Here is a 25527-nt window from a genome sequence, read left to right on the forward strand (position 1 = left end):
CTAAAAGACCGCCACCGCCGGATGGCAGTGGGTATCGCGGCGGATGCAAACTCAATCGCACCGATTGCCTGGCAGACGGTGCAGGGCCCGTAAAATGGTGGTGGTGCCTGGCAGGCACCGTCCACCAAATTAGGATGTGAGTATTGGAAAGGTCTTTACGTGGCGGTGAGGCCGCCATGGAAAGGCTGGCGGGGATTGGGTTTGGGCCCCCCTTGTTTGGGGGGGACCCAGGTAGTGCAGGGAAATGCAGTGCAAGCACTTTTAACATTGCGTATATTTCTGCATCCAGCAGCGCCGCCAGCAATGTTAAAAGCCCAAATAATTACAAATGTTACAAAAAGATACAAACAATTGTAAAATATATATTAAATATTATATTATCGAAAAACAAAAAATATATTTAATATATATTAAAATGTATGTTTATTTCACATACTATAAATGTACCAAACATATAAAAAATTATAAATAAAAAAAATATGTGAAAATATTTATTTTGTATACAATTTGGAAATTATTTAATATATTAAATATTATTTAAATTCAAATAAAATTAAATATACTAAATATTTAAATATAAAAATTGTAAAATACATATTATATAAATATATTAAAAAAAACATTATATAAAATGTATTAAAACTTTTTTAAATGAATACAAATGTTTAATTTTTGTCAAAAAAATAAACAATCAAAGTCAAACTGTTTATAATAAATAAACTAAAAATACTTTACTATTATATGACTATACTTGTAAAAAAAGTAAAAAAAAATGAAAATCTACAAACAAATATGTGTGTACAAAATATTGTTAAATTTCCAATTCTAAATGAAATACGTTATGTTATATTATATTTTATAATAATTTTGATCAACGTCAAAATACCTGAATCTTCTGTCTTATATTGTGAAAAATGTATAACAAAACCAAATAATAACAAATAAAGTGTAAAACAAAACATGTATTAATCAATAAAGATATTTTCTATACTAACTAATATACATCTCCTTTCTTATTTAAATCTACATACAAACTATAAATAACTAATTAAGAAATTAGTAACTAATTAAGAATAAAAAACTTACAATTCCTAACTCCAAATCCAACTAAACTCAGAGAAAGTGCTGGATAATAAACCAATTTAAATTACAATTCCAACTCTAAAACCAAAAACACTCAAGGAAAGTGCTGGATAATAAACCATAATAGGGAACAATTCCAACTCCAAATCCATCTAAACTCAGGGAAAGTGCTGGATAATAAACCAATTTAAATTACAATTCCAACTCCAAAACCAAAAACACTCAAGGAAAGTGCTGGATAATAAACCATAATAGGGAACAATTCCAACTCCAAATCCATCTAAACTCAGGGAAAGTTCTGGATAATAAACCTCAATAAATTACTATTCCAACTCCAAAACCAACTAAACTCAGGGAAAATGCTGTATAATACACCAAATTATATTTCTATTCCAAATCCAAAACTAACTAAACTCAGGGAAAGTGCTGGGTAATAAACCATAATAAATTACTATTCCAATCCAAAACCAACAAAACTCAAACAAAATGCTGGATAATGAACATAAAAAATACTTGTTCCAAATCCAGCTGCAAAACAACTCCGGGAAAGTGCTGGATACTAAAACATAATAAATTACTTTTCCAACGAAACTCAGGAAAACTGCTGGATAATAGCCAAATTAAATTACTATTCCAACTCCAAAACCAACAAAACTCAGGGAAAGTGCTGGACACTAAACCAAATGAAATAACTATTCCAACTCCAAAACTAACTAAACTCAGGGAAAGTTATAGATAATAAACAATAATAAATTACTATTCCAATACCAAAATTAATATGTAAATAAACATGTTTTACAAAACAATATTTATGATAAAATTATAAATCAATCCTAAATATTTAAATACATTAAAAAATATATAAAATGATTTACCCAAAAATTAATTTAACCTCAAAATGTTGTCACTTTTTAACATTGTAAAACGTAAAAAAAATGTAAAAGTATAATTCAAACTTCTAAAAAGAGTTTATTAAAAATGTATTTTTAAACAACATTCAACGTTTACATAACATAACACTACTAAACTTTCTCAAAAAATTCTACAAAATCCTGGGACTCAAGTGCACCCTTCATGCTTGGTACCTTGCCCTCCATCATCCTTCTATTCTGTGTTGAATTGGTTGTCCTGGCTGTCCTACCGAGCACCCAGTCTCTGTCCGGTGTGAGGATGTAAAATTCTGCTTGCCATTTCCAGTTCTATTATGTCACACTCTGTTTTCTCAGCATATGCATGCAAAGAGAAAGGATTTTTAAAAAACATGGCTATTTGAATTAGTCAAAGCCTGCCCATTTTCAACCCTGTGAGTACACAATTAATTCACACAGCCTGAGTCTTAATAATGCATTGGAACTGCTATTGGGAGTATGTTTCCGTTACTTGTGGCAGACTGGCTGTCTCCTGTCTATTACAGCAATGTGAAATGTTTTGAGCTCCATAACCTTGCAGACTGGGAAGACTTCAGTTATTGACCTTATTGCCTGATTCTGCTCTAGGTGACTGTCCATATTGTAGAATATAGCGTGAATAGTCATACAGTAAGTTAGGAATAGGTTAGAACATGTAATGTAGAATGTGGAACATGGAAGGGTGAAGGCTGCTCGGGAGTCAGGTGACAGCTGCATTTGGTAGTTGCTCCTGGACTCTGCTGGGTGATGTGTCCTCATTAAATACTACTACACGTCTATCTTTAAAAGGCGTGGATGCTTTTCTTCATTTAAATGTGTTGGCTACTTGTTACACTGGCGACAATTGCTGGGATTTTTTATTTTTAATTTTAAAAGGAGTGAAGGCACCTCGACCATGGATTCCATGCAGTGAGAAGAAAAGTGAAAGAGAGAAGTGAACACTTAATTCTGACATTGAGGCTACAAGGGGCTTGTTGTTGTGAGCTGTCCAGACACCCTGTTGCGCTCATTGCTGGTGAGCTGCGCAGCCATGATGATTACTGTCATTCAAGCGTAAGGAGGGCTGTTGGCCATAAGGTACTTAGATGCAACAAGTTTTAAGTTTCTGTAAGGGCAATCACTGGTAGAAACAGCACAAGATATTTGAAGTGTTCCCATAATGACACCCAACTTCCAGGGGAAGAAACTTGCATTGTCACCAATGCAAGTAAAAAAGGACTTGGGACAATTTTGAAGCAAAAGAGAGATGGTAAGGAACTCTTGATTGTGTTTGCCTCAAGATATTTGCGTGAAGCAGAATTTAATTATTCTGTAATTGAAAAGGCAGCTTTGGACATTTTTTGGGCCTTAAACAGATTCCAGAATTTTATGTGGGGAAAGACATTTAAAGTGTATACAGATCATAAGCCACTGATGGAAGTTTTTCTCAAGAACAAATCTGATTGTGCGTCATCCATAATGAGAAAATGGGCGGGTGCTTTGCAAGACTATAAGTTTGAAGTAGAGCTTATACTGGGAGTGAATAATGTATCTGCTGATTGTTTATCCAGGCTGGTGATAGAACAAAGGCATGAGGTTCAACTAGATGACTCTGAAGGGGGCGTGGCTAGCCATCTAAGATGGCGGTTGAAGCCCAATAGAGCTCCTGACCCTCCCGGGGGGGAATCACCCTGTACGCCCAGTACACCCGGCTGCGACCTGCATGGGAGTGTGGATGACTTAGTGCTGGAGCCCCCGCAATAGCGAAGTGACCTGACTGGCGCCTGTACCTGCTCCGTGACGCCCACACAGATTGGGGCCTACCCGACATCCCTTGCTGCCTGAGGCCGGGACTTGGCGTGGTGCGGAGACTCGTGAGTAGCGGACCTGCCTGCGGGAACTGCGGTCGAGGGTCTCCCCCTCTGCGGACCTGGTGAGCATAGTTTCCTCCCCAGAGTCGCTGCTTCGGACTCATCCCCGAGGTCATGGAGATTCGGTTGAGGGCCTCGGGCCTGCTGTCTAGAGGACTGTGCTGCCTGGCCGGGCGGTGGCCTGGTGGCTCGCAGTGCACGAGTGGAGGAGGAGGGGCGCTGCAGGAGTGAGTTGTGGAACGCTGCGGTGAGTTGTGAAACCGCGCGGTCCTACATTGAGGTCCAGGGCCTGCCCTGATTCCGGTTCTCTGGCACGGACACAGGGGCTGCGGCTCTGATGATCCCGGGGACAGGGACGCATTACGGGCCATGGCGTGAAGTGGAGTGGAGATTGCGGAGCTGTGAGGCCCGCATGCGGTGCGCCTATTTAGCCACTCTGGATTGTGAACCGCGCCTGGGCCTATCTGCGGCCTGACCTTTGCATCTTGGGCGCTCAGCGGTCTGCCTGCACATCGAGGACTACGCCTGCGAGCTTAGCGGCATACAACAGTGCCTGCTGGGCCTGGGAACGGGCAGTGCCGGGAGTGCGTGGAGGACCTGGGTGACAAAGCTCCTGCAGTGCAGCGGCAGTGAGTGGTGGTGATTCCTCGGCCCCCCCACACACAGTGCACTGCAGTTCCCCTCTGACGCCCACCACAATGGGGGCAGTGGGAGACCACCCCTACGGACAGGCTACTGGTGGGATCACTTTGACGAATGCAGCCCAGTTGCCCTGTGTGGCAGCTTAACTGCCCTGCAGCCCACCAACTCCAGGCCACCAACATTGATTGAACCCATGCAAAAGTGCACCGGCTGACCTAACCCGAGACGCTCCTTACTGAGCCCAATCCAGGGTGCACTACGGAATGACAGAGTAGTGCCACATCACAACTGTAGGCACTACTGCCGCCCCCTCTGAACTGATCATAGGTGTTGCCCTGCAGGAGGACTGGGAGCGGTGCTGCGCCATGGGTAGACCCCAGGCGAAGACACTGGAAGGGCAGCAAGGATCCGACTCTTGACACAGCATGACGGGCACAAGTAGGCCCTCCTCGCCCGGGGCTACCTCGACCGGACATGCGGAGGAGACACCGGACAAACTGGACCTAATCCTCAAGGAGATTCGGGACTCCAGAGCGGCGATGGAGCTACAAATGGGGGCTCCCACCACCGGATTAACATTACTGAAGGCGGACCACAACAAGCTGGCGGACACGGTTAAGGACCATGGTCAATCTATAATGGATCTCACTCCCAGAGTGGCGGAACACTCCTCCACATTGTAACAACTCCAGCAACAGGTTACCACACTCATGGACCGGGTGGAGGATGCTGAGGGAAGAAACTGGCGCAATAATATTCGTGTTATCGGTCTCCCGGAACGCTGTGAAGGGAATAGGGTGGCAGACTTCATGGAGAAATGGTTCAGAGAACATGTGACATCTGAGGGGCTATCTCCATACTTCTGCGTGGAACGGGCACTCAGAATCCCGACGGGAGAGTCTACACCCGGAGCACCACCCGGCCCTCTGATCGTGAAAATCCTTAACTATAGAGACCGGGAAGCTTTGTTACAGAAAGCTAGAGATAAGGCACTCATCCAGTACAAGAACCACCACATATCCTTGAATCCCGACTAACCAGTGTTGGTACAGAGACAGAGATCGTCATATCAAGCGGTGAAGAAAAAACTACAGACCGCACATCTCAAGTATTTACTCCTGTATCCTGCACAGTTGAAGATTATACACGACAAGAAGATTCACTTTTTCGAAAGCCCGGCCAATGTTGAAGAGTAAATGGAGGAGATGTGCATTGGCGCTAGCCAAGCTAGTCTTCCGGATGTTTCCACGCAGGGCTCAGACAGACTCCTGAGGCGAGCCTCTCACCGGTACCAGAACCCCAACCAGGGCGGAGGGGGTGCCGGCCCATTGCGAGAGCAGCAGAGATGAGAGCAGGAAGGAGCGCTTGCAGTGGCCGGTGCCTTCCGTGAAGACTTGGACAAAATCTCTACTGACTCGGAGGACAGTTCTCTCCATTCGGATTCCGAACACAGTGCAATCCTGTTCCCCACCATTACACCCAGGGCAGCAGACGACTTGATTGATAGCTGAACGTAGAGGTTGAGCAATGGACGCTTGGAACTATTGTTGTGGTATTTAATCATGTAGCTGACATATACTCAGCACTGGAAAGACTACTGTATCCTTTCCGTTGTATTGCTTATTGTGCAAACTGGCCAACTCCTTTGTAAAGCATCGTGGAGCATTAGTCAATAACTACATGCCTCATTCCTACACTTGCCATACTCAGCCGTGTTGAGGATATGCGCTGCTGGTTGGGGGGTTCCTTGTCACTCATGGTTATATATATGCTTAGGTCCATAATGCCGCTCCCACCATGTCTATATCGTCCACCCCCCCACACCTCCCGAGCTGGGGTACCGTTGAGCCACTGGGTTGCAGACCCTTCAAGGACTATGATCAGGTATAAGGTTGGCTACCTCCCTATTAGCGTATGCACCGTTATTTGTTCCATCTTTTTGATACACCATTGTTGGGCCCAGCGCAGTTTAGGCGCTGTGATGGGTTTTGTTACAGTTATGGGGAAAAGGGGCTCCTGGTCAGATCTACTCTGCTGCTTCACACTGATGAGAACAACACCATACACACTGGAATATGACAGGGAACGCTAACATAATAGGGTCATGCAACCTACTCACATGGAACGCACGGGGACTGGGAGCAATTCAGAAACAGCACCGAATGCATGCATTTCTTCTTAGATGTAAAACACAGGTAGTGTTCCTCCAGGAATCCCACCTAACCGATTCCGAAACACAAAAGATGCGGAAGAAATGGAGGGGGACATATTTATTCCACTAATTATTTGGCCTTCGCTAGGGGGGCGACTATCTGGGTGCGTCACGGAGTCCCATTTGTTGAACTAGAGCACCGGGCAGATGGCCAGGGGTGGTACATACTAGTAAAGCGCACTCTTGACGGCTCCCTGGTGGTCCTCAGGAGTGTTTATGCTCCCAACTTTGACCAAGATCGCTTCTTGAGTAGGCTGTGTGTGGTTTTAGCGGACTGGGACGGGATCCCCTGGGTGCTGGGAGGGGACTGGACTGCAGTGCTGGACACTGGACTAGATAGATCACACCTACTCCTTCAAGGTACAACCGGTAGCAAACTGGCGGAACAATTCACTTCATGGACAAGTGGGTGGACACTCTCCAATGCATGGCGATGCCTTTACCCGAATCACAAGGAATACTCCTTTTATTCTCCCGTGCACAGCCATCATACTAAAATATGTTACAGAAGGGGGGTTGAACCCATGCAGTCACGGGGACCTGGGCGCTATGTAGTACATATATAAGGGGGGTCCCCGTAGATGAGGAGGGTGTATTGCAAATTACATACACTGATATTATTTAAGAGAACCAATAAAGTAAATATATATGACAATTATACGATTGGCATTGTGATTTATTAACCAATACTACGTGATTGCAAGTGGCAGTACAAAATCACATGAATTTATAATTGCAAGCCCCAAGGGGGGGGGAAAAGGGGGAAAGGGAGGGAAAAGTGGTGCTCAAGGAAGTGTTAGAACAAGGAAGTAACACAGTGTCAAGAGGTAACAATTGTATTATGAAATTGAAGACAATTATCACAAACAATTACAATACAAAAGCCCAAATACAAGGCGGAGTGTAGAACATATTCAATAAATAAAATTCAACGGTCACATCTGAACAATAGATGAATCGGGGGTGTGCCGGAAATTTAACAAAAAGAAAACAGTCGACGTTTCGACCCCTATCTGTAGGCCAATTAAAGTCCTTTCACGGGGTCTTCATCAGGACGTCACACAGGGAAAGGGAGGTGTGTGGGGCAATTCTGTATAGAAAGATACAAAGTAATTAAACTATAGTGCATTGTAGGGACGAAAAATATCATCCTATCTAACATTTAGACAAAGGATTATTTAAATTAATAACACAGTTACCATGGGGTGGAGAGGAGACAAACAATCCGTAAGATTCAGAATAGAACCTTCCAAGGATCCAAGTGACACTTGGATCCTTGGAAGGTTCTATTCTCAACGATCTAGAGGTATAGTTCATTTCCCCATGTGCCAGGGGTTTTGTTCTATTTAATTCATAATTTCCTGACTACCTCCTTTATTAAATATCCAAACGTGTCCTTTGAATGTTGGCAACCATGTTTGGCCAGCATTGCTGCTTATTTTTACATTAATTGCCCCCATCCCCATAGGATGGAAGTGTGGTTATATTGGTTTTTACCACTTTTCGATTCATTTGAATCTTACGGATTGTTTGTCTCCTCTCCAGTTGAGTTGTCCACCCTACTAGATTGACCACGACGTCGAGCGTGGCCTTCCTTTCCATGTACAGAGCCCGGCTGGGTCGTACCCCATGGTAACTGTGTTATTAATTTAAATAATCCTTTGTCTAAATGTTAGATAGGATGATATTTTTCGTCCCTACAATGCACTATAGTTTAATTACTTTGTATCTTTCTATACAGAATTGCCCCACACACCTCCCTTTCCCTGTGTGATGTCCTGATGAAGACCCCGTGAAAGGACTTTAATTGGCCTACAGATAGGGGTCGAAATGTCGACTGTTTTCTTTTTGTTGAATTTCCGGCACCCCCCCGATTCATCTATTGTTCAGATGTGACCGTTTAATTTTATTTATTGAATATGTTCTACACTCCGCCTTGTATTTGGGCTTTTGTATTGTAATTGTTTGTGATAATTGTCTTCAATTTCGTAATACAATTGTTACCTCTTGACACTGTGTTACTTCCTTGTTCTAACACTTCCTTCAGCACCACTTTTCCCTCCCTTTCCCCCTCCCCCCCCCCTTGGGGCTTGCAATTATAAATTCATGTGATTTTGTACTGCCACTTGCAATCACGTAGTATTGGTTAATAAATCACAATGCCAATCGTATAATTGTCATATATATTTACTTTATTGGTTCTCTTAAATAATATCAGTGTATGTAATTTGCAATACACCCTCCTCATCTACGGGGACTCCCCTTATATATGTACATCATACTAAAATAGACAGGTTCCTTTGCTCAAGATCCATCATCACGAAGGTTCACAAATCTATGTACCTGGCCAAGACCATTTCCGATCATAGGCCTCAAGAACTTACACTTCGCTGGGGTATGGTGCCGACCCCAGTGCCCACCTGGAGATTGTACCCACACCTACTTGAGGACGCTCCCTTCCGCACGACCTTTTCCAATACTATTTCCAATTACTTAGCCAAAAACTGGAACACAGCCTCCTCTAACCTGATCAAATGGGACACTCTGAAAGTGGTGGTTAGGGGGCAACGATTGGACAGTAAGTAGGGGCCAGACAGGAGACACACCAGAGATTAAAGACGTTGAGGGCAGGTTACAAACACAGGAGAGAGAGGCAGCCCTAGACCCTGACAAACGGGAGGCGATGCAATCTGCCCACATAGACCATGTGGAAACACTGGAGACACTGCGGATGATATACTACAGGGCCTTCCTTCAACGAAAACACACTGAGGCGGATAGATCCGGTACACTACTTGCCCGCATAGTCAGGGATAGACCTGACCCGCCAATCATATCTTACATTCGTACCCTGGAGGGACATTTAGTCCACACACAAGTAGAAATAAATACTGCCTTTCACGACCACCTTGAAGCACTCTATGCACCCTCCGCTCCAGTAGAAAGCTCCTTGATTGCCGCGTTTTTATAGGATCTCCCTTTCCCGGTGCTATCGAAGGCTGTACAGAAAGATATTGACGGTCCCATAACTCAACAAGAGATACGTGCTGCGATTAATGGTCTAAATCGTTATAAGACACCTGGGTTGGACGGGCTCCCCGTGGAATTTTATCTTACCTACTCAGAGTCTCTATTACCTACACTGGAGGCTGTCTTCACGACGGCATGTGAGATTGGCCGTCTGCCTAATTCCACCATGCAAGCATTGGTTACGTCGATACCCAAGCCGGGCGGGATGAGTTAGAGATGTCCAATTATAGATCCCTCTCTATGTTATCTACTGAATATAAAATCTTAAGTAAGGCCCTTGCCAATCGCATACAGCTACACCTTCCTACACTTATTCACAGTAATCAGTGTGGTTTCCTTCCAAACCGCAGCACCTCTCTGAACACCCGGCGATTACACTCTGTAATGACGGCCACCCGACGAGACTACCAACATGCAGGATGAATAGCACTAGATCTTAGACAGGCATTTGATTCCTTATCATGAGATTTCATGTTTGCGACACTGAAACGATTTGGATTCCTAGATAACTTCCTTAAGTGGGTCCGCTTACTATACACGTCCCCAACGGGCCAGAGCCCGCACGGGCTGTTATATCTCTGAACAATACACCGTTCACAGAGGCACGAGACAGGGATGCCTCCTGTCCCCCTTGTTGTTTGTACTCGCACTAGAGCCCTTGGCACTGGCCCTTCAGGTATCAGCGCACCGACTAGGCATCCATATCGACAGAGGACATCATCTAATATCTATCTACGCAGATGATATACTCCTATATTTACGAGATCTGACTGCTGACAACACCCCCCTCCCTGCGAATTTTGTCACTTTCAAATGATTGTCTGGCCTGGCCATAAACCCTGAAAAGTCAACAAGTTATTTCTTCCTAGAGACACCACACCTAACCCACCTGCTGTTCTGCACTTACTCTTTACCAGTAGCCCCCACCACCTTCAAATAACTAGGTATACGCATTTACAGAACACAGGAGGATCAGATAGAGGGCAATATTTTAGGGGCGATAACAAGGCTCTGTGCTAGCGTCGGGTTCTGGTCTTCCCTACCCTTATCAGTGATGGCATGGATCACCATCTCAAAAATGGTGATGCTCCCTCGCTGTTATACTACTTTGTGAATCTACCGGTGGTCATCCCGCAGTCCATTTTTAATACGTTGAATACCATACTGATTAGTCTCATCTGGGGCGCTGGCAGTAGTGTTATGTATCATTTTAGGAACCCTATTGTAAGTTTCCCGATTCATGCCCTTATATAGGTATACATCACCATATCCTTATATAGGCATAGATATCATAACCATACTTAGGCATAGCTCATGCAGTCCAAATACGGCAGGGTAACTTCCACTAGTTCCGAAAATCCACAATGATTTCTTGGAAAACTCAGCTTCAGCAGCTAGGTACTTCCCCTTGTTTGAATATTGATTTGTCCAAGAACTCATGGAGTTTTCAAAGAACTGAAACTCTTTGATGACGTTATTATGTCCAACTGTACGTCAAAGTCGGCACCTTCAAGGTATAAATATGCCCACACTCGCCCAAGCAAACACATGGTGGTTTGGAGCAGTTCGACTATCTACTTGCCCGACGCGCCCAGCTATAGCAAGTGCCGAAGGAAGCCGACCCTGCAGCAGACGCACTGAGAGAGACACTGTCTTTTCTCCTGCCGAGAAATCCAGCTCCAGAGTTTCCAACATTCTAAACTAAGGTACGGAGCTGATTAGACCCTTAGAGAAATCTAGAGCAGATTCTTGGCGAAAGAATACTACCTTTATGCTACACCTCACTTACTTCCTCCCTTGTACTAAGCTTAGGTTAGATACACCGGGGTAGACATATTTTAGAAGCACCAGTTGAGTACTTTTAGCCTCTGTTATTTATGTATGTAGTTATATATGGTTTAGGAACCCTACAATGCTCTTATCAATCAATCAATCAATCATGCCATTTGTATAGCGCACTACTCACCCGGGAGGGTCTCAAGGCGCTTGGGGGGAGGGGTATGCTACTGCTCGAACAGCCAGGTCTTGAGTTGTTTCCTGAAGGCGAGATGGTCCTGGGTCAGCCGAAGGTGGATGGGGAGGGAGTTCCAAGTCTTGGCAGCCAGGTAAGAGAAGGATCTTCCTCCGGCGGTGGCTCTTCAGATGCGTGGTACGGCTGCGAGGGCGAGGCTGGTGGACCGTAGCTGGCGGGTGGGCGTGTAGAAGGTCAGGCGGTCGTTGAGGTACTTGGGGCCCAGGTCGTGGAGAGACTTGTGTGCGTGGGTGAGGAGCCGGAACGTGATCCTCTTGTCGACGGGGAGCCAGTGCAGGTTCCTCAGGTGGCTGGAGATGTGGCTGCGTCTTACAGTATTATTTTATTCTACTATTTATACTGTATGCATTATATTTTACAAACAGTTTTACGATTATAGCGGTTCATTTCTTATGCTTGAGAAAGAAGACTGTTCAATAAATCCTTTTATTGAAAATGGCTGTCTTTCTACTTTCTCTGCACTTCTAGTGAAATGAAGCATGCACGCTTGACTGAGTGAAATATCTATCTATTGTTTCCACGACTCTGAAGATACGTTTTATCTTGGGGAAACAAAGTTGTCATGTCTATGCGGTTGTCAGAGAATAATCCCTTCTTGTGAATTCGAGAAAGTTTCTAGTGACCTCTGAGCTAGTTGGCACACACAATTAAGTCTAGTATGTTCGATAGAGACCTAGTTGACCTCAGTCCTACGTCTAATCTATAGGATATAATATTCCAATGCGCAGAGCCTATTGAGAATATAGGAACTACACTACAGTAGATGAATAAGCTTTCGGAAACTCCAACTAGGGACGTCAACTGGCTGCCTGGGGGTCCCCGACTTCCGAGGGTACTATTACGCTAGTCAGCTCCAGTGGCTCTCATACTGGACTGTGGGAAGGAAACTGCAGGAAATTGGATTTATGGCACAGAGACTGGACCGAGGCGAGCTACATTCTTTGCTGCTGCCGAAGGCTCGGTTCCCCCCAGACTGCCCCCCCAGTTGAAGACTGCCCTGCTCTGTTGGAGGAAGGCCCTATCCTACACGTCTGCAGTGACATCATACGCTGCAAATATCCCCATACTGGGCATCCCTACACCGAAGAGGAGACTTACACGGGCCAGAATACAGGACTGGATGTACAGTGGGATGAAGGAGGTAGGTGGGTTCTTTGATGATGGTACTATGTTGGAGCATGACTCCTTCTTGCAGGCCACTGGGGCACCACCGCGCCTGTATCTGTTAAACACCACTTTGATGCACTATATTAGAACCACATGGGCCTCACCGAGGAACGAACCCACACAACATAAATTAGTACATCTCCTATATTACATGGGACCTGGGGAAACTTGGTGCGCTGGCTGTATACTGGGGTCCGGGCACATTCAGCGATTTCGCTCACATCCCTTACGGCACACTGGGCAGACGACTCTGGGGCCGAGATCATGGACAGAGCATGGAAGTGTAGGCTGGAACACCCCAAAAAAGTATTGCGTAATGCAAGACTTAAATTCATCCAGACAATGGTACTCCATAGATCATATGTTACCCCGGAAAAAATACATTGTATGTTCCCGGACTCCCCTCATTGCTGCCCCCGTTGTAAAGGAGACGAGGCAGACTTTTTTCATATTATGTGGTCTTGCCCTCGACTACGAGAATACTGGGGTGGAGTTCACCACGCCCTAACTGTAGTGACACAACTGCCAGTCCCAGGCGAGGCCTTATATTGCCGTGTGGGCCTACGTAGATGCTCAGGGGTGCAAAAGGTGCATTGAGGTTCCTAGACTTAGCACTCATCTTAGCGATTAGGGTTCTTACGATAAAGTGGAAATCCCCCAGATGCCCTGCGGTTACCACATGGCAGGAAGACATGCTTCATTGGGGATGGGTGGAGGGTGCAGCTCTCTGAAGGGAGGAAGAGAGGGGGCTGAGAGCACTGGATTGGGAGGCCATGATGATTGAATTGGAAGAACTTGAGTTGTCTTCCACACAAGATGCTGCAACCCAGTAACACACACGGGCTATCAGAGATTTTTTTGCAGTAGGCTCTGTAGACCCAAGACATTGTAAATTCACCCTGGACACTGTAACCTTTAGAAGGAGGATTATGTATAGAACTCCTGCGGTCACCGTGGAGGCTGAGGCAAGACAGACCAGGAGAAGGACGGGGTGGGTTAGGGTGGGGGGGTGAAGGGGGTTTGTATAAGTTCTTGTTAGTTGAATGTAAATATGCACAACCTTGTAGTGGCGCTAAGGGTGTAATGTGTCCATTGCTCGATTGGTAACATTGTTATTAAATAGGGGGATCCTGGCTGTCCTTTGATAACATACACAATGCAGACAACAGACTTGTTATGTGATTTGACTAAGGGGATTGTTGTATTTGAAAAAGACTTACCTAATGTATCACTCTGCTACTGTACATGTCATACTGTGGTCATCAATAAAGTGTGTTAAAAAAAAACTAGATGACTCTGAAGAAGAGGATATTAATGTGAGACATAAATCTAAGGGTTTTGATGAATGGTGTCTGGTAGGAGTAATTGAGAAAAGAAAACTACTCTGTGTTTAGGCTACGAGGTAGCCGTCACCTTCCTCACGGCACAGGTAGGTCAATGATCACACAAGGGAGCACTAGGGCGGGGAGGAGGATAGAATACAACAACAACGTGGGCTAAGAGGCAAATTGGCACTTCTTAGGTCAGGAGCTCCGAGTTCAAGCTACAAAAGAAAAAATGATGAGATCCAACAATATTTTGTATACAATTCTTCCTGGGAACAAGAAACCAAATTCTAACCTTAATAAAGGGGGATGAGAGGTTCCAGTGTATTCCTGGGACAAAAGGATAAAAAACAATGGGTTAGGCGAGTGAAGGATTAATAACTAAGATTACAAAAGAAAAGAAAAGTGTATTTTGATTAAGAAAATGGGTAAAAAAAAGTGTGGTAAAAGTAGGAGACTGGGTCAGGATAAAGGCACCCGTAGGTAGCATGCCTAGGTAAAAGTTTACTGATCCAAATTGAGTGGTCAAATGTTTCAATAATGTTGTAGAAACTGTATATGGAAGGGTGTAGATGATGAAGAGGAGAAAATGAGAAATATAATTTCAAGGACACAAGATGAGGGTTTTATTCAAGATGGGAGAGCTTGTTCTAAAACAAATGTGATGTCTAGGAGAATGAGTACTCGTAAATGTAGATATACAACATATTTCAAGGATTATATTTAAGGTGGTGTATAATTTTGACACACAGTAATATATGTATTTGCAGATGTTACTTTGTTTTTGTGCATTTTGTTTGAAAGCTATGAAAGTATTTGCAGTCATGTTTCTAATTTTTGAAAATTTCTGTTTTCCTTCATTTCTCATTTATCTTATTTTAAGACCTGGTAGACATGTTAAAAAAAGGAAAATATCTTTAACAATAAGTAAACTGTAGAGGTTACATTGTTTTTTTCAAAATGAATGTATGCAATAGTATATGTTAACTTTACTTTGTTTAAAACGAGGGAGAAGTGTAATGTACAGCGTCATAGTCATACAGTAAGTTAAGAACAAGTTAGAACATGAAATGTAGAATGTGAAAGATGGAATGGCAAAGGCTGCTCAGGAGTCAGGTGACAGTTGCGTTTGGCAGTTGTTCCTGGTCTTCGATGGGTGAGGTGCCCTCACTAAATACTCCTATACTTCTACCTTTAAAAGGGGTTGGTTTTTACTTCGTTTAAACCTGTGGGTTACTTGTTACACATATCTGTTTATTTTACCCATGAATAAATATTTTATCATCAGATTTCGTCAATAATATAGAAAAATGTCTATAGTTTATATGACGCCTCATGCAGCTCAAGTGAAAATGCTGTATATTTGATTATTAAACACGTTGGAATTGAGATGTGCCGTATTAAGAGTTCCATGTACTATGCATTTTCCTTCTGCCCTTACAATCCTCCTTACAGCTCATAAATTGGTGCACCCTGTAAATTTGTACTGGGACACTGTGTTTTTCAAGCCACATAATATTTATCACACTGACAGCTTACACCACTCTTCCATGGAAGTGAGTAATGTCCTCTTTCCTGTGCCTCAGTGATTTAGGTGAAGGAGCTGAAGAATATGTCTTAGGGCCCGAGCACATGAATTATACAAGATATCTAAGTTTGAATCTTACTGAAAAGAGAATGAACATGACAACAGTCTGGGACAAGGGAAAGCAAAAAGCTATTCATCTGGTATCCTCAGCTAAACATGTTTCACAAATGATGACTTTATTTGCATGTTGTCTATCACGTGATATGGTGTGGGGTAAACAATGTTTGCAATTTAGCTAAACACTTGAGGTAATATGACAAAATTATGTGTGCTAACAAAACCAACTAGCATATCAGTCTAGACTTTAACCGGACCACTACTGCTATTGTGATATTTACTTTTGCATCATCTCCAGCAGCTGAAAGATATGCATGTAATTAACTCTTCAAAGAAAGTTAGTTGATCCCAAGGTTCTGGGTGTCATGGACAAAGAATAAATTCTAGAGGCCCAATTGCCACTGAGTTCGGCGCAATATGCTGGTGTTTGCTCCTGTAACTTATGATAAATGAAGCCTGTTCTGCATGAATGAGGAATATCATTGAAACCTATGGATTTGCTTCCATTCAAAGGTGTCAAATTTGAGTTTGGGTCCAAATTGTGCACTCGCCAATTAGTGCAGCTAGCAGTAATGCAAAATGCATATGCTCAATTTGCATATTGTTAGACTTGGCATCTTTTGGTGTGTTTCCACTGTCTTTTTGCTTTCTGACCTCCTGGTTTTGACTCTGTTTTAGCTGGTTTAGTGTCTCTGTGCACTTTCTCCCTGCTGTTCAAGGTTAAAGTGCAAGTGCTCCTGTTGTAAATTGTTATTATGGATTTGTGATTCCATGATTAGTATATTTGATTTACTAGTCAGTCCCTAGTAAAGTGCACTGGGTGTGCCAGAGTATGTGAATCAAATGCTACTAGTGGGCCTGCAGCACTGATTGTGCCACCCACATGAGTAGCCCTGAAAAGGTAACTCAGATCTGCCACCTCAGTATCTGTGTGCAGTTTAGGATTGCCATGTCGACGTGGCAAGTGCACCCACTTGCCAGGCCCTGCCCTTCCCTTTTCTTACATATTAGTCACCCCTAAGGTAGGCCCATGGTACCCCTGTGGGCAGGGTGCAGTGTATGTGAAAGGTAGGACAAGCCCTGGTGTGTGTGGCATCCTGATAGTGAAATACTGCCAATTTCGTTTTTCACTATTCATAGACTACCTGTTCCCATAGGATAGAATGGGAAGTTTGCTTATAACATCTTATAAACATAACTACCGCTGGGGACAAGGTAGGAAAATAAAGTTTAGTATGCCTGAACTCAGAATGTTAAAATGCATCTTTTAGCGGGGGTGTTTTTTACATTCTGTGTTTGAAAATACCACTTTGTGAAAGTAGGTATTTCATTGCTTAGCCATCAAGTGTGCCTCTGCTGGGATGTGTATTGACTGTCTAGCTTTGGGGTGACAGGGGCTGGGGTGGAGCAGTGGCTCCAGAGACTCTGGATGGGTCAAGGCCAGGCTGAATAGAACTGGGGTGCATTTAGAGTAGGGGAGTAGATTTCATTTCACCTGAATGGGCCTGGTCTGCCTCTGACAATGCTGTCTCCACCTCCTGTCAGAAAGCTGCACCAGAGAGGACAGAACTAGTTCTGGCTAGGCATAGACACTCTCTGCCTCCAGAGAACAAAGGATTTGGGGATATAAATATTGGGTCCCAGACCCCAGAACTTTAGAACTCTTTTGGACCAAGATGACTGCCAAGAAGAAGAGCTGGAGAAGCTGTGAGGAGGAACTACCACGTTGCTATGTGCTTTGATGTGTTGGCCTGCAGTGGCTGCTTCTGTCTTGGGCAGGGAAAGGACTGGACTGAACTTTCTGCAGCTTATTTATTGAGTATCTCCAAGGCCCTGAAATAGAGCTTGCCTCCTGTTCTGAAGTCTCAGGGGCTACAAAGACTTCAACAACCTCTGCCAGAGAGAAGGGACATGCAACTGACTCTGTCACTGACTCCATCGCTAGATTTGTGTCCTGACGGCAAAGCCGACCCCACCGTCCGCATCTCGCACCGCAACCCTGGTTTCACCGGCGGGGACGACCACCACCGCCACCACCGAGCCGCTGGTTGCACCATAACCTGTGGGTACCGCACTCCGCACCACTTCAATTCACTTCGCCTTCCTGGTCTTACTGACGCTGTCGCTGCTGCTGACTTCGACACCCATGACCGCATTGTGGCTGGGGGTATCGCTCATAAGTTTCATGATGCACCGCATCATCCCACACAGCTGTCTCGACCGACCAATGCCAGCTCCCGCTAACAAGCACCGTCTCACCCTGCAGCGTAAGCCTTGGTCTCACCCACGCCGTCTGTATGATCGTCACTGAGTCACTGCCTGCGCTGCTTCGAGAGGAAACCGCACCCTGGGCCACTTCCATTTTGCAACGCAACCGCAACAGTTGCCATGACCAACTTGCACCAGAGTGTCAGTTGCAATGAGAAAGTTCCTGTTACCGAGTCGTTCCAAACTTTCGCTGGCCCGTTGCGATACAGTCGGCTGGAACTGTTAGACTCTGTTGTTTTCAGCATCAAGGTAGCCCCGGAGGGAGCTACCGTCTCGTACAAACAGAGGTTTTCAAGTATTCTTGCAAAGTATACCTTTTTAAGTACTGTATTTTGGAATCTTGTCGTTTTGGTCTTGTTTTAAGCATATAAAATTGTGGATTTTTTTTCTAAAACTGGTGTGCTATTCTTCTGTAGTGTTTTCACTGCATTATTGTTGGTTATGTGCAAATGCTTAACACACTGCCTATAAGATAAGCCTGACTGCTCATGCCAAGCTACCAAGGGGGTGGGTAGGGGTTATTTTAGGAGTGTACTTCCCTTATCCTGACTAGGAAGAAGGGCCCCTACTTGAACAGAGGTGCAAACCCTTGCCAACTACGGACCCCCATTTCTAAAACATATTCATTGCTTAGCTCCATCGTAATCGGGCCCTAATTACATTGTTGCAGATCTTTTTACTTTGTGCATTAATCACCTAGAAAGAATGACTTGAGGCCTGATCAGGGCCAGACTGGGAACCGAAAGCTGCCCTGGCAAACTGCTCGGCTGGCCCTGGGAGTGGGGGAGGGAGTCGGTGGCTGAGCTGTGTGCTAGTGCCGGTTTCGGACGATTCTGTTACATGGGGCCGATATTGCCAGCCCCGGTAGCAAAAACGCCCCTCCCCCCAGGGGCCCAAAACCAGCCCTCACCCTTGCTGCCCACTGGGCCTTGATTTAGAGATTTGCAGACAGGCCATCAAAAGCCATCTATTTAGATGTCCATCTATACTACTGTGATTTCTTCCAAATCTCCCGATCAGCTTGGGCTGACGTTAATTGTTGTTCTACTACCCACTCAAGTCTCTCTTGCCCCTTCACTAACTGTTGAATGACGGATTCCATCTTTTCTATACAGATGGTGTTGCTGCCTGCATTCTCCACCACTGTGACGGGGTCAAGAGGAATCGGTAACAGGCGGGTCTTTGTTTTAACGGGTTTTATTAAAGTAAGTAAGTGATCAGTACACTTCTTTCTTGAGGACGTATTCCGTCGCGGCGACCTGCTTCTACTCGGCCTCCTGTGATGTCGTTCAGACGGGTGCAGCTGACGAAACACCTCCGGGTTTCTTCGAGGCTTTACGTCAGGATCCGTCTTGGCTCTCGGTGTAAAGAGACAGAAACAGACTTCCGTCAGTGGGGTGCTTTAAATATTTACAGGTGCAAGGAAAAGGGAGTGAAGACACATTAACCCGTGTGACCCTCTCGGTAGCGTACTAATTATAGTGCAAGGAAGTGCTCAAGGAAAAGGGTACACCAGGTCAAAAAGCCGGGTCCGGTTTAACTATTCGAACTGCCCTTACGACCCACCCAGTTCTGTATCGTATTGCGTACCTGGGACAGCCACACACCTCCCCTGGGTGTGTGACGGGGCGATTCGTGAAACCGTTGGCCTCCTGGCTTGTCGTCCGTTCTCACTCCTCTCACTTCTTCAGGTTCGGAGTCGACCCTTCGTTCTGGCTCCGTCTCCGTAGTCGTTCTCTCCTCTTCGGGTTCTCTCCACACGTCTTCTCCTCTCCGGGTGAACAAGCACACCTGGTGTTGGCGTTCCTCCGTATAAGACGTCTCAGCGTTAGTGTACAGCCCTGCCCACTCCTCTACTGTTTCTTCGTTAAAGGGCCAGTGTCTCTCCTCGGTCTCTGGCGTGCTGTCGGTGGCTTCGAGATTCTGTGAAGGGTAGAAGAGGGAGTTGAAGGGGAAACAATATCGGGTACTTGCAGTGTCACTCTGTTACACACCTCCCCCCTTAGACACTCACGATCGGTGAGTGGGTGGCGTGATAGAAAGTCAGCCCCAACATTGTCGACACCTTTACAATGATGTACAGTGAATTTATAGGGTTGTAGGGACAGGAACCACCTTAAAACCCTAGGGTTGTTTGACTTGTTGCGAGCCATCCACAATAGAGGGGCATGGTCAGTATACAATGAAAATCTGTGTCCTTCCAAATAATATGCAAGTTTCTCCACCGCCCATTTAATTGTGAGGCATTCTTGTCCAACCGTTGCATATTTCAGTTCTCGAGGAAAAAGTTTTCTGCTTATATACAATATTGGATGCTCATGATCATCTTATCCCATCTGGGAAAGTACCGCGCCAATGCCATAGTCTGATGCGTCGGTGTGTAAAACAAAAGGTTTTGAAAAATCCGGGGAAGTAAGGACTGGCGCAGAAGTGATTATTGACTTCAGTCTATGGAAAGCATCCTGCATCTCAGTCGTGGGCTTAATGGGAGTTGTCGATTTCCCTTGTTGCTTCAGCGAGTCCGTGGGCGGGCCGCCACGTGAGCAAACTGAGGTATGAAACGTCGGTAGTATCCAACCAAGCCTAGGAAGGCCCTCATTTCTCTTCTGTTCGTGGGGAAGTGTGTATCAGCAATGGCCCGTATCTTTTCTATCTGTGGTTCAATAAGACCATGGCCAAGTAAATATCCCAAATATTTCACTTTCTGAAAGGCTATTTTGGATTTCTTCGCATTGACTCTCAAACCTGCTTTTTCCAAGACCCTAAAAACAGTGAGTAAGTGTGAAACATGAGAGGACCAATCAGGGCTATAGATGACAATGTCGTCAAGATATGCAGAATCAAAGGTAGTCAACCCTTTCAAGACATTGTTCATTAAGCGCTGAAATGTCGCTGGGGCGCCGTGCAACCCGAAGGGAAGGACCGTAAACTCGAAGTGACCGTCTTCAGTTGAAAAAGCAGTTTTTTTCCTGTCGTCTTCTCTAAGGGGCACCTGCCAGTACCCCTTTGTGAGGTCGAGCGTGGTAATGTACTTGGCATCACCCAGTTTTTCAATAAGCTCGTCAACCCGAGAAATTGGATATGCATCGAACGTCGAAATGTCATTAGGGGCCCGAAAGTCCATGCAAAAACGTCGACTTCCGTCGGGTTTTGGAACCATTACAATGGGACTAGACCAGTCGCTCTTGGAGGGACGAATAACGCCCAAGTCCAACATGTCATCAATTTGCTTTCTGATAGCGGCTCGTCTTGCCTCCGGGACTCTATAGGGACGTATCTTTATTTTTTGACCAAGAGGAGTGTCAATACAATGTTCAGCTAGCGTAGTTCTACCCGGTGTGTTGGAAAACAGGGAGTCATGTCTCAAGAGTACATCCTGCAGGTCTTTCCGTTGTTGCGCGGTGATTTCGTCATTGAGAATCAACTGATCTCGAGTAGAGGAGCTTCGTTGGGGTGCAGAGATCAAGTGTACGTTAGCAGGTGGTGGTCCTAACCATTTTTTTAGTAAATTGATGTGATACGTTTGCTGTTTGTTCGGGGTCACCTGCAACTTATAACTCGTTCTCCCAATGGTATCAACCACTTTATAGGGACCGACCCACTCTGCCCTAAACTTCTGCGTCGAAGAAGGGAGGAAAACCAGTGCCCAGTCACCGAGGACAAGTTGTCTCCATTTCTTTCCGCTATCGTAGGCGATTTTCTGGCGTTTCTGACTCTCCGCCAATTGGGACAAGGCTAATTCTCTTAATTTACCCAGTCTGGATTTTAGATTCCTGGCATAATCAAGAGAGGCCGCCGTTTCCTCCGCATTCTCGTTTTCCCAAGCATCTCTAGTCATCTCTAAGAGAGAGCGTGGGAGACGACCGTACAGCTGTTCAAAAGGTGATATTCCCATACTGCTATGTTTCTGACCTCGTATCGTATATAAGGCTAGGGGTAACATTTGGTCCCAGTCGGAGCCGCTGACCTCCATCATTTTCCTAAGTGTTGCCTTCAGGGTGCGGTTGTATCTTTCCACCAGACCGTCCATCTGAGGATGGTATACAGAGGTGCGAATCTGGTGGATATTCAGGTTGTGGCAAATTTCTTTCATTAATTTTGACACAAAAGGCGTGCCCTGATCCGTTAGGATTTCTTTGGGGAACCCCACTCGAGTAAACAATTCAATTAATTTTCTCACCAACTTGTTTAGATGTAGTAGCTGTCAATGAAAAAGCCTCGGGAAATCGTGTGGCATAATCAACTATTACCAGAACATGTTGGAAGCCTTTTCTGGTTTTGGGTAAGGGTCCAATGATGTCCATTCCGACTCTCTCGAATGGTTTACCAATGATAGGTAAGGGCTGTAAGGGGACTGACGGCGGCTTGGTCATGTTTTTCTTTTGACATATTCCGCACTCCTTGCAGTACACAGAGGTGTCCTTATATATGCCCGGCCCAAAAAAATTATTTAAGATATTTTGCGTCGTATTCTCATAACCTGTATGTCCCGCAAGCAAATGACTGTGTCCAAAGAACAGGACTTGATCTCGAAAAGACACAGGTACTAGGAGTTGAAGAGTATCATCCGGTTTAGCTTGTCTGTACAATAGATCGTTTTGTATTACAAATTTAGGAAAAACATTGCGATCTTCAGCCTGAGTTTCGTGAGCTTGTTCCCAGGCATTTTAGAGGGTCGCATCGTTAATTTGTGCAAAACGGAAACTTTTATCCATAACCCACGGATCTGGGGAGAGCAACGCTGGAATGTTCTCGCTTTGCTTGTCGGTTGAACCAAACCCTCCTGTACCACGTTCTGTTTCATCCAACATATGTCGTTCCTCTAAAGAGGGGTATGAAACTTGTTCACAAATTAGTTGTGCTACTCGATCACCTTTCCGTATTTGAAACTCTTTTCTTCCAAACTTGAAGAGTATAATTCCGACATTTCCCCTGTAGTCTTCATTAATGACTCCAGCTCCTACATCAATGAAATGCTTTGCCGCTAGGCCAGATCGTGGAGCGATTCTTCCGTAGCAGCCTGAAGGTACGGCAATTTGAATATCTGTTTTTATGAGCTCTTTTTCCTGAGGGGGGATAGTATAGTCATAAGCACTGTATAGGTCATAACCAGCTGCTTTACATGACCTTTTGTGGGTGACGTGGTATTTTCAGAGAGTTTTACAAAATGTAGTACATCACCAGTAGTTTTGGGATAGTTGTTTTCTATGGATACAGATTTTGGTTGCAAAACACTTTGAGATTGAATGTAGGTTCCCTGTTCTAAAGTTTTTTTAAACATTTGCAAAAACCTCGGGTTGTCTGTTCCGATAATCAAGTCTTCGGGGAGGGTTGATAGGACGCCTACCCTAATGGTATGAGGATTTCCCAGGACCGGTTGGATTGGTACATCGGCCACAGGGTAATGCTTAACATCGCCATGTACGCACTTGATATTAACTTTCTTTTGGGGAATGTACTGGTCATGGGGTACATGTTGAGATTGAATAACCGACTGCCTACAGCCTGAATCTAGGAGCGCTTGTACAGATGAACCATTCACTTTAACACTTACTCTGTATGTGGCTCCCATTTCTGCGGAATATAGGACAGCCCGGGGTAGATATCCGACCTCCATCGGTTCTTCTTGACTTTTTTTCTTAGGGCATAACCGTGCGATATGACCCCAATTTCCGCAGTCAAAACATTGTGGTTCTGATGGCCCTGTGTGTTCCGTTCTCCAGGTGCGAGGACGGAAAGAGTCTACTGGTCTCGGTACGCGTTTTTCATTTTTCTGCATTGGTCTGGCCGGTTTTTCATTGTCCCAACTTATTTTCGTATTTGTTTTGTTAAACTTTTCATAGTCCCAATTTGGATTTTTAGGTTGAGCTCGGGAAAATGTCGAAGCCATTAAGACCGCTTGCTTGGTGGTTAAGTTATGGTGTTGTCCAAGCCACTTTTGTGTTGCATAGGGTAGAGCCTCTAGAAACTGTTCCAGATATATGCGATCTAGTATTTCTTCTTTACTGCTGGTTGTGGGAGTGAGCCACTTATCGGCTGCCATTTTTAATCTAACAAACAAAGTTTTTGGATTCTCTCCCGGGTTTCCTCTCTCTTTTCGGAATCTCAGTCTATATGCTTCTGCGTCTAGTCCAAGATGGTCTAATATTATTTTTTTAATGTCAGCATACGGAGTATCTCCAGTGGGATATGCGACCTGGTACGCGGCCTGAGCTTCACCTCCTAGTAGAGGCGCTAGGAAGAAGGGCCACTTACTGATAGGCCAGCCGCATGCTCTAGCGGCTCTTTCAAAATTTAATAGGAACGAATCGGGGTCTTCTCCCGTTTTATATTTTTGGAGGGAAACCGTTGGTGCGCCATGGGTGACTGCCTGGTCTTTCTACATTCAATGTTCTTTGTACGGGATCAGTCCAGGGGGGTAACACTTCTGAGTGGGCTTCAAAGGGTTTCTTCCAAATCTCCCGATCAGCTTGGGCTGACGTTAATTGTTGTTCTACTACCCACTCAAGTCTCTCTTGCCCCTTCACTAACTGTTGAACGACGGATTCCATCTTTTCTATACAGATGGTGTTGCTGCCTGCATTCTCCACCACTGTGACGGGGTCAAGAGGAATCGGTAACAGGCGGGTCTTTGTTTTAACGGGTTTTATTAAAGTAAGTAAGTGATCAGTACACTTCTTTCTTGAGGACATATTCCGTCGCGGCGACCTGCTTCTACTCGGCCTCCTATGATGTCGTTCAGACGGCCGGGTCCAGCCGACGAAACACCTCTGGGCTTCTTCGAGGCTTTATGTCAGGATCCGTCTTGGCTCTCGGTGTAAAGAGACAGAAACAGACTTCCGTCAGTGGGGTGCTTTAAATATTTACAGGTGCAAGGAAAAGGGAGTGAAGACACATTAACCCGTGTGACCCTCTCGGTAGCGTACTAATTATAGTGCAAGGAAGTGCTCAAGGAAAAGGGTACACCAGGTCAAAAAGCCGGGTCCGGTTTAACTATTCGAACTTCCCTTACGACCCACCCAGTTCTGTATAGTATTGCGTACCTGGGACAGCCACACACCTCCCCTGGGTGTGTGGCGGGGCGATTCATGAAACCGTTGGCCTCCTGGCTTGTCGTCCGTTCTCACTCCTCTCACTTCTTCAGGTTCGGAGTCGACCCTTCGTTCTGGCTCCGTCTCCGTAGTCGTTCTCTCCTCTTCGGGTTCTCTCCACACGTCTTCTCCTCTCCGGGTGAACAAGCACACCTGGTTTTGGCGTTCCTCGTTATAAGACGTCTCCGCGTTAGTGTACAGCCTCTCCCACTCCTCTACTGTTTCTTCGTTAAAGGGCCAGTGTCTCTCCTCGGTCACAGGCGTGCTGTCTGTG

The sequence above is a fragment of the Lissotriton helveticus genome, chromosome 6 (genome assembly GCF_964261635.1).
Source record: "Lissotriton helveticus chromosome 6, aLisHel1.1, whole genome shotgun sequence".
Taxonomy (NCBI): Eukaryota; Metazoa; Chordata; class Amphibia; order Caudata; family Salamandridae; genus Lissotriton; species Lissotriton helveticus.